Raw genomic sequence first — 8,203 nt, forward strand, 5'->3', positions numbered from 1 at the left:
GTTGGGTAAGATCTTGTATTGGTTCACCACAGAAGTTGGTCTAATAAAAGATATTACCTCACCCACCTTGTCTCTGTCATATCCTAGGACCGACACAGCTACGACACCGCATCCAACCCACCATTGGCATTTCTTGCAAGTTGTCAAGATCCCACATCACGTGGAACAGTTGTATTAATAGAATCAACAACCAGAGACAGAAAAAGCATGTTAGGATAGTTACAAACACCAGAGTTACGAAATGACCAGTCAACCACACGCCTCATTTGGAACCAGAAGTACACAATCAGGCAGCAGCAGCAGCAACAAAAAATAAATAAATAAAAATAAAAAAGCAAATACAGTACAGTACTCTGTTAAATGTAAACTACTAAAAAAATAAAGGGATATTATAAATAAATTATAATACATTCTTCTTCTGCATAGTAAAGTTTCAAAGCTGCATTAAGTCACTGTTCAGCTGTAAACTTTTGAAAGAACCACCATAACGTTTTGTTCAGAGTTATGAATATTTCAGGGTTACGAACAACCTCCATTCCCAAGGTGTTCGTAATTCCGAGGTTCTACTGTACCTTGTCCATCCATTTCACACCCCTTTCTGGCTAATGGAGGATTCCTCCTTACAATGCAGGATGTATTGATTTAAATGAAAGCAATTTAAATAATCAGTTTCAATCAGCAAGCAGGAAACCATTAAAATCGTTGATTTTAACTGTTTTGTATTTGTACTTCACTTATTTTCCTAAAGAAAGGTTGATTCTCATGGCTTGGTAACTATTAAAACCATGTTGATTTGCAATTAAATGGAGGCTTTACACTAATTTGGTTACTCTCTTTGTTAACCAGGAGGATACATTATATTATCTATGCACATTTAAAAATTATATAGCTCCACTTTCATTTATGTAGATTCTTAATTTTTACATTTTTTATTTTGTTAGAAAATGGTGAACGGTGCATTTCTTATTTAGTAGGTGATGAATATTTTTTACTTGTGATTTATATCAAGCTCTATTTGGATAGAAATTCAAATTCAATTAAAAATGCACAAGAACAGCATTCTCATTTTTTTTTTTGTAATTAAATAAAACTACCTTACATGTGCTTGATACACAAGAAAAAATTGTTTATCAAAACATGTTTTGCATTTAAGACTAACTGATCTATTAAACAAAGGAAGTATCTGTAGTTAATGAATTGAACTGATTGTTTCCGGTGAGCATGTCATTCAAGGTTTTAGAACTGGTAGATCTCATCCTTTCACAGCTAGTTATTTATAGGTTGGAAGCAGAAAACAAGCATTCCTGCTTTTTCAACTGGAAATTGATTTCTCAACTTTGAATGACCTTAGTTATTGAAGTGAGCTAATTGAATAAACACCTAAAAAAAATATTCTGTGCAGCTGCAGAAGAGACTACTGCTGTTAAAAGCTGATTTAGCACTTCAACAAATGAGTTTAAGGTGTTTAACCAGTGACTTCCCCCAATCCAGTGGTCAGACTCTCTTTAAAACTTGGCAGGAAACATGTACTACTTAATTTTTATAATATCTGTAATATATATTTAAATGTAGGCCTTCATATAGGATGCCAATTTCAGAATTAAATTATAAATAGGTTTATGTTTTAAAAAATAAACCTGCATTTAATTTAAATCAATTTTTATCCATCTTGCTACAGTATATTCTCAGTGCTTCGCCTAGTCTAGGATTAAATGGCTCAAGTGATGGGGCTTTTATCTTCTCCCTTAGGAAACTAGTCTATAATCTAAGAGCTGTCAATTATTTTCTGACATTCATCAGACATTTTCCTTGTAAATTTGATCAGGTTACTCCTAGTTCAACCACCTTTTGAAACCACCCTGAAATATTCCTCTCCCTCTCTGGGATTTTGCCCCCTTCAGATAATGGAGTGAAGCCGTGGTTAAGATCCATTTCAACAGAATTCACTTGCAGGAGTAAAGGGAAACCATCTTTCCCTACCTGTAAAGGAGGAAAAGCTGAGACACTCATTAATTCAGCTGAAAGCATCAGGCGTTTGCAACCAACAGAATCATACTCTGTTACCTCTTTGCTCCTCATCTCAAAGGAATTCCATCTATCTGGTCTGGTCAGGGAGCTAAGGGGTGACATGATGGATACATTCACTGGAGGAGGAGGGATCACCGTGCTCAGGAGAGGAACAAAAGGAGGCAGGATGACTGTGGAAACCCTAACTCCTGCTTGGATCCCAGAGGACACCAGTGTATGCCATGTCTCTTGCAACACCGGTTGGAAAGCTGTGGTCTGCACTCATCTTTACAGCTGCTTGCTGGTGTGCACTGGGAGACGGGACCATTCCCTACCCAGAAATGCCTGCTGGGACCTACCAGCACTCCAGGCCACACTGGTTTCCCACACCTACACCTTGTGTAACCCACTGTTCCATGTGTGTTGCAGGTCCACTTCTGTGCCCATTCCACAGAAGAAAATATGCCTTTTAGGGATAGAGTCAAGGAGCTCCATCTAGTTAGTTCAACATAAAGAAGACTAAGGGATGACTTGATCACAGTCTTAGTACCTAGATAGGGAAAAAAAAACTGATAAGGGGCTCTTCAGTCTAGCAGACAAAGGTCTAACAAGAGCCAATGGCTAGAAGTTGAAGCAAGACAAACTCAAACTAAAAATATGGCACAACATTTTAACAGTCCTTGGAACAACTTACCAAAGGATGTGGTGGGTTTTCCATAACTGAGAATTTAAAAATCGAGATTGGATGTTTTTCTGAAAGATCTGCTTTAGAATTAGTTCAGGAAGTCCTATGGCCTGTGCTTTGCAGGAGGTTAGACTAGATTATCACAATGGTCCCTCTGGCCTTGGAATCTACAAATCTATGATATGAGTCTGTTACAGGCCCTTCTGAGGAGCCCCTGGCTCTTTAGCTCAAACTAAAGCAGCTCATGCTTTAGCTATGGAGATCCCCAGTGTAAAAGCATGACTTGCTACACCTGTACTCCCCAGCACCTGGACCCTACGTCCTACACGCTGGTACGTTGGCAGAAAAGGTCTCTTGCATGCCCTCTCTTCCTTCCCTCTTTTGAGCATCTAATGCAGGGCCAGGCATAATTTGGCATATTTAGCTGGAAAGACCAAGAGGAGCCACCATTTTCCCCATTTGCTCTTTGGAGGCAAAAATGACATCAACCTATCACAGAGAGACATGGTGAAAACACTTCACAAATGTGTGTGTCATCCTTGTTCAGGGGCCATGCTAATCTTCTATTGTTCCAATTTTAGTCTATATCTTTTATTGGACCAGCTTTCAAAAGCTCATCTCTCTCACCAACAGAAGCTGGTCACCTCACTCACCTTGTTCCTCTAATATCCTGGGACTGACACAGCTGCAACACTGCATCAACCCATCATGACATTTATGGGAGGACGTTGGCTCACGACATGATGATGCATCATCATCGTCATCCTGTTGCAATACTGTGGGGTGAAGATGCACCATAGAAGTCCAGTACAGCTTGAAAAATGTATTGGAAGTGCAAAGCGTTCTCTCCCTGACATCAGGCACTCTGCCACAGTCACAAGTGTGATATCAAAACAATAGATTAGACCAGAGGTCCCCATACTGCGGGGCGCGCCCCTCTAGGTGGGCATGGAGGAATGTCCAGGGGGACATGACAGCCTGGGCCAGCCCTCAAAGGAGGAGAATGGGTGGGGGGTGAGGAGCACGTGACACCCAGCCCCTCCCCAGCCCCAGCTGCATCCCTGGCTCCCAGCCCCAAACCTGGCCTGTCCCCAGCCTCAGTGCGACTCTGCTCCCGGCCCCACACCAGCCTCGGCCACTGTCTGTGGCTCTGTTCCTGGCCCCAGCCTCTGCCCCCTTACCCCTGTCCACGTCCCCTTCCCTCCTGGAGCCACAGCCCCGCTCCCAGCCCCAGCTCTGTGACAGGAGTAAGGGGGGGTGAGTCTCAAAAGTTTGGGGACCGCTGGATTAGATACTTGAATCCTAAATTTACTCTTCCCCTTTCCCCCCTTTAATTAAAGGTATTCCATTTGTGATACATGGCACTTCCAACATCCACTGATCCCATGAGAAAAACCTCAGCGTTTTAACAATGGAAAGGAGGGGAATGATGAAAATCCATCCCAACTTCTAATTAAATCCATTTAAGGTTGATGCATCACGTTATGGGTTATGAAGAGAGACTCTTAAATAATAAATAATAATCATAATAATAATCCCTATTTCTTATACAAGTGCTTTACATCAGTAAATCTCAAAATGCTTTACAATCTTTTTAAGGTATTTATCCTCAACACCCTGGGAAGTAGTGTTGTCCCCATTTCACAAATAGGGAACAGAGGCAATGTTTGGTCCCCTTAGGAACTTTCCCAAAGTTTGGGGGTGTTCGGATCAGGGGAGCTGGTTTCTAACCATCTTTATTGGACAGGGGCCTTTGAGGAGCAAATCTCAGAGCTTGATATGTGGGAATGGTCTCTTGGTAATAGAAACCCCTCCTGACCCTTGAATAGAATTCTTCAGACACAAAAATGTAAGTGGTTCAAAGCTGTAAAGAACACCACTGAGGTTTTAAAACAATCAGGCTGAACATTCTGTGATGTAATTGTAGAGATTACTCCCTTGTTTGCTTGCTTTATAATTGTAGTTTTAACAGCCAGAGATGGTGTTATGTATGGGAAAACACATCTCAGAATGACAGGGGATTTAAGCTAAGGGGAGGACAAAAACATTCTTTTCTTTATTCCTTGTTTTCTTTAGAGATCGGCCGTATCAGTAACGCAGGATTTTGTTAATAGAACCAAAGAGCTTCCTCGCTATAAGACTTGTTATATAACCTCTAATTTAATAATGTTATGTCTCGGCATTCGGTTCCTTTGGACTCGGGCTGAGGCATCTCCCAAGAACAGCCCTGCATGCTTGGTTACTCTGACACTGTTTCCTTTGGGAGAATCTGTCAAGAATCACTCTGACATGCCTTTTAAAGCCTAACACCATCACATGTTCTTTGCATGGGGGAGTGTTATAATGGATACCCCAATGCATGTGCTGTAGGTAAGCTGATCTTGACCTGCAGGTAGAGCTTATAGAATCTCGGCATGTCCATCCTGTGGGAAACTGACATTTTGAAATTTCTTTTCCTCCCCATTTGGGGCAAAAAGTAGACACTTGAAAGTTTCCAAAAAAGGTCATTTCAGAAATCTAGAAATGACTTCATCCAAGTGCTTCATTATAGTTTCTATTAGTTATATAATATTGCGGGGGGGAGACCACAGAGCCCCTGGCATGGGGGGCTGGGAGCAGTGGGGGGCACACAGAGCCTCTGGCATGAGGGAGGAATGGGGGTTACAGGGAGCTCCTCAAATAGAGAGGAATGGGAAGCTGGCACACAGGAACTCATGGTGAGGAACAGAGGGATTCCAGGAGCCCCTGGTGTATGCAGCATGCTCTGCCTACAGAAGCAACGAAGTGTGACAGCAGAGCAGTCGAAAGGATAAAGTGAAAACTAAGCAAGTGGGTATTTTTCCATCAGACACATCACCACCACCAATATGTTCCTGCAAAACATTTCCGTTGCGTTGGATTTCCATTGTGTTGGATCAGCATTTGTCAAGGGAACACTGTTCCATCAGAAATTTTTCAACCAGCTCTACTTTTTCTACCAGCTCTAGGACTCTAGGTACAAACCTTATCTAAAGCAGAGAACTGACATTAACAGAGTCCACAAGGCCACGATGGCTTAACACATGGCTGGGGCCACGAGGACTCAAGTTCTAGTGTTATGTCTTCCTTTGGAATAACCTTCATACGTGTCACTTTACAAATATTAGTTAGGCCTCAACATGCCTGAGACACGGGAAAATACGGTTACCCGTATTTTACAGGTGAGTAAGAAAAGCATCACTAGCTTAGGTGATTTGCCCACAGTTACTTAGTAAGCTAGCAATAGAACCAGTATTAAAATTCCAATTACTTAATTACTACATTACACAAAACTGAATTAAATGAGGCTTAAACTGGTTAGAGAGCTTCTAATTTAGAGATTAGCACTGGCATATGTAGATCAATCAAACAATGGTGCTACTTCTCTAATAAAAACCAAGCCTGTGTTCTTACTATTCCTGTATAACCCCATCAAAGGCAAAGGCTCTGAATAGGTCTCATTGAGGACATAACCTGAAGACAAGAGATTGCACAAATGTCACTGAATACCTCTGTAAGGGCTTGTCTACATGCCGAGTGTGGCACTCTGTGCCTCAAAACAGCACCCTGGAACCCCCATATTCACCACTGTCACATACTGATATGTTTTGTACAAAGTGTGCCCTGTGAGGTATCATCATAAAAGTCTTGATCTGTTGAACATTAATATCCTGTTGGACTGGATGTGTTGTCATTGGATGTGAAGTTATCAAGTTTTGCTATGAGTGTGTTACTGAAATGTGTTATGAGGTTGGGAACACCCATAACCAGCCTTTCTGGTACAACAATGGAGGAGCCAGACACGCTGATGTCTGGCATACAATGGAGAATGCTTGACCAATGGGGGTGGACCCCCATGTCACGAGCACAGATCTGTCCAACAAGCTGGAAGAAATTATAAAAGTGGGAGTGACATCTTGACTTGGCCTCACTCCCCGCACAACTCAACACCTGAAAACACACCTGGAGGACAAAGACTTTGAACTGGGGGATGGTCCCAGGCTGAAGGAGAGTTCCAGCCTGTGTATAGAAGATCTGTGACCTGCTTGTACTGTCAGGGTGAGACTGCTTGATTCAAATCCTGTCTAGTTTATAGACCTTAGACTGTGAATTTATTTTATTTCTCAGGTAACCAACTTTGATCTCTACACTTACTACTTATAATCAATTAAAATCTATCTTTCGGTAATTAATAAATCTGTTTTATATTTTACCTAAAACAGTGTGTTTTGGTTTAAGTGTTTAAGAAATCTCAGCTCAGTGTACAAAGGCTAGTGTGTCCTCTTCACATCGAGGGATGGGCCGACTGGTAATGAACTTACACTGGTCAGGCTTCTGACCAGGGCACAACAGTACAGCCTGTGGTGCCAAGCTGAGGGAGAATTGGCTGGAGCCTCTCTACTGTTGGTACATGAGTGGCTGGGAGAAGCATTCATGTAACTCATTTGGGTGCATCCCTGCCCTGTGGATGTCTGTGTAAGTGCAATACCTGCCAGAGGTTTGGAGTGTATTGTAGCATCACAGTGTGAGAGGGATACTCCACGTTGGTGGGATAGAGGGCGCAGTGGTCCCACAGTTCAGGTTGCACCCCAGGACCCCCATCACACAGAGTTTCATTCTTTGAACTTAAGGTGCAATTTCAAACATATTTCGTTACACCAGTGAAAAGGGCTCCCTCTTTCTTTAGTTTCAACCAGACTTATTTCACTTTAAACTGGTTTAAAACTAAACAGTAGTAAGCCACCCTGAAACCATAAGAAGAGTGTCCACACAGAGCTTTGCACCAAACCAGTTTAACTAAACCAATGTAAGCTTGTGTGTAGGCAAGACTTAAATAGTGATGATGCATGGGGAGGACAGGACAAACCCAGTTTGACACCGAGATCTGAGGCAGAATTTGCAGGCCCAACAAAAAAACATCTTTACACTTGAAAACAGAGCACAGAAGTCACAGAAACCCACTAAGCCGACTGTGCAGTCACTTTTCAGAGCAGAATCTCTCATTAAAAGCCAAAGTTCTCTTTGCTCTGCATGGATGTTCAAGAAACCACCATACATGTGGTAGAAGATCTAACATGATGTGCACATGACAAGCTCAGTTCATGACCTCTCACTGGGGAAACCCTCACATTCCCATCCACTACCCACTAGTTATTACCTTCTCTTTCCTGTGTAAAGTCTAAATTAGAGTGTAAAATCTTTGTAGCGGGTACCTCTGTCATTACATTGACTGTAAAGTATCAAAGAATTCTATGGTGCTGTAGAAATAAACTAAAGAACAAACAGCTCAATTATATAATGATTCACTAGTGCCCCATTAGGCTGGAGTTATTCAAGTGAGATCTGCTAGAACTTTTGATCAAGAAGTGAAACAACTTATGATGAAGAGCAAAGAAAGGAACGTTATACAAGATTTCTAGCAACATCAGGCAAATATAACAGAAGCAGCATGCTTAGTCCTTACTGTATTTCCAGTACAATTTTACTGATGTG

General features: G+C 41.9%; 1 pseudogene; it reads right to left on the bottom strand.

The window, feature by feature from the left end:
• Window positions 1-3,194: 3,194 nt before the first annotated feature.
• On the bottom strand, window positions 3,195-3,292 carry LOC144270695 (U6 spliceosomal RNA; annotated as a pseudogene).
• Between the last annotated feature and the right edge of the window lie 4,911 nt (window positions 3,293-8,203).

This window comes from Eretmochelys imbricata, chromosome 9 (genome assembly GCF_965152235.1).
Source record: "Eretmochelys imbricata isolate rEreImb1 chromosome 9, rEreImb1.hap1, whole genome shotgun sequence".
In the NCBI taxonomy this organism is placed as follows: Eukaryota; Metazoa; Chordata; order Testudines; family Cheloniidae; genus Eretmochelys; species Eretmochelys imbricata.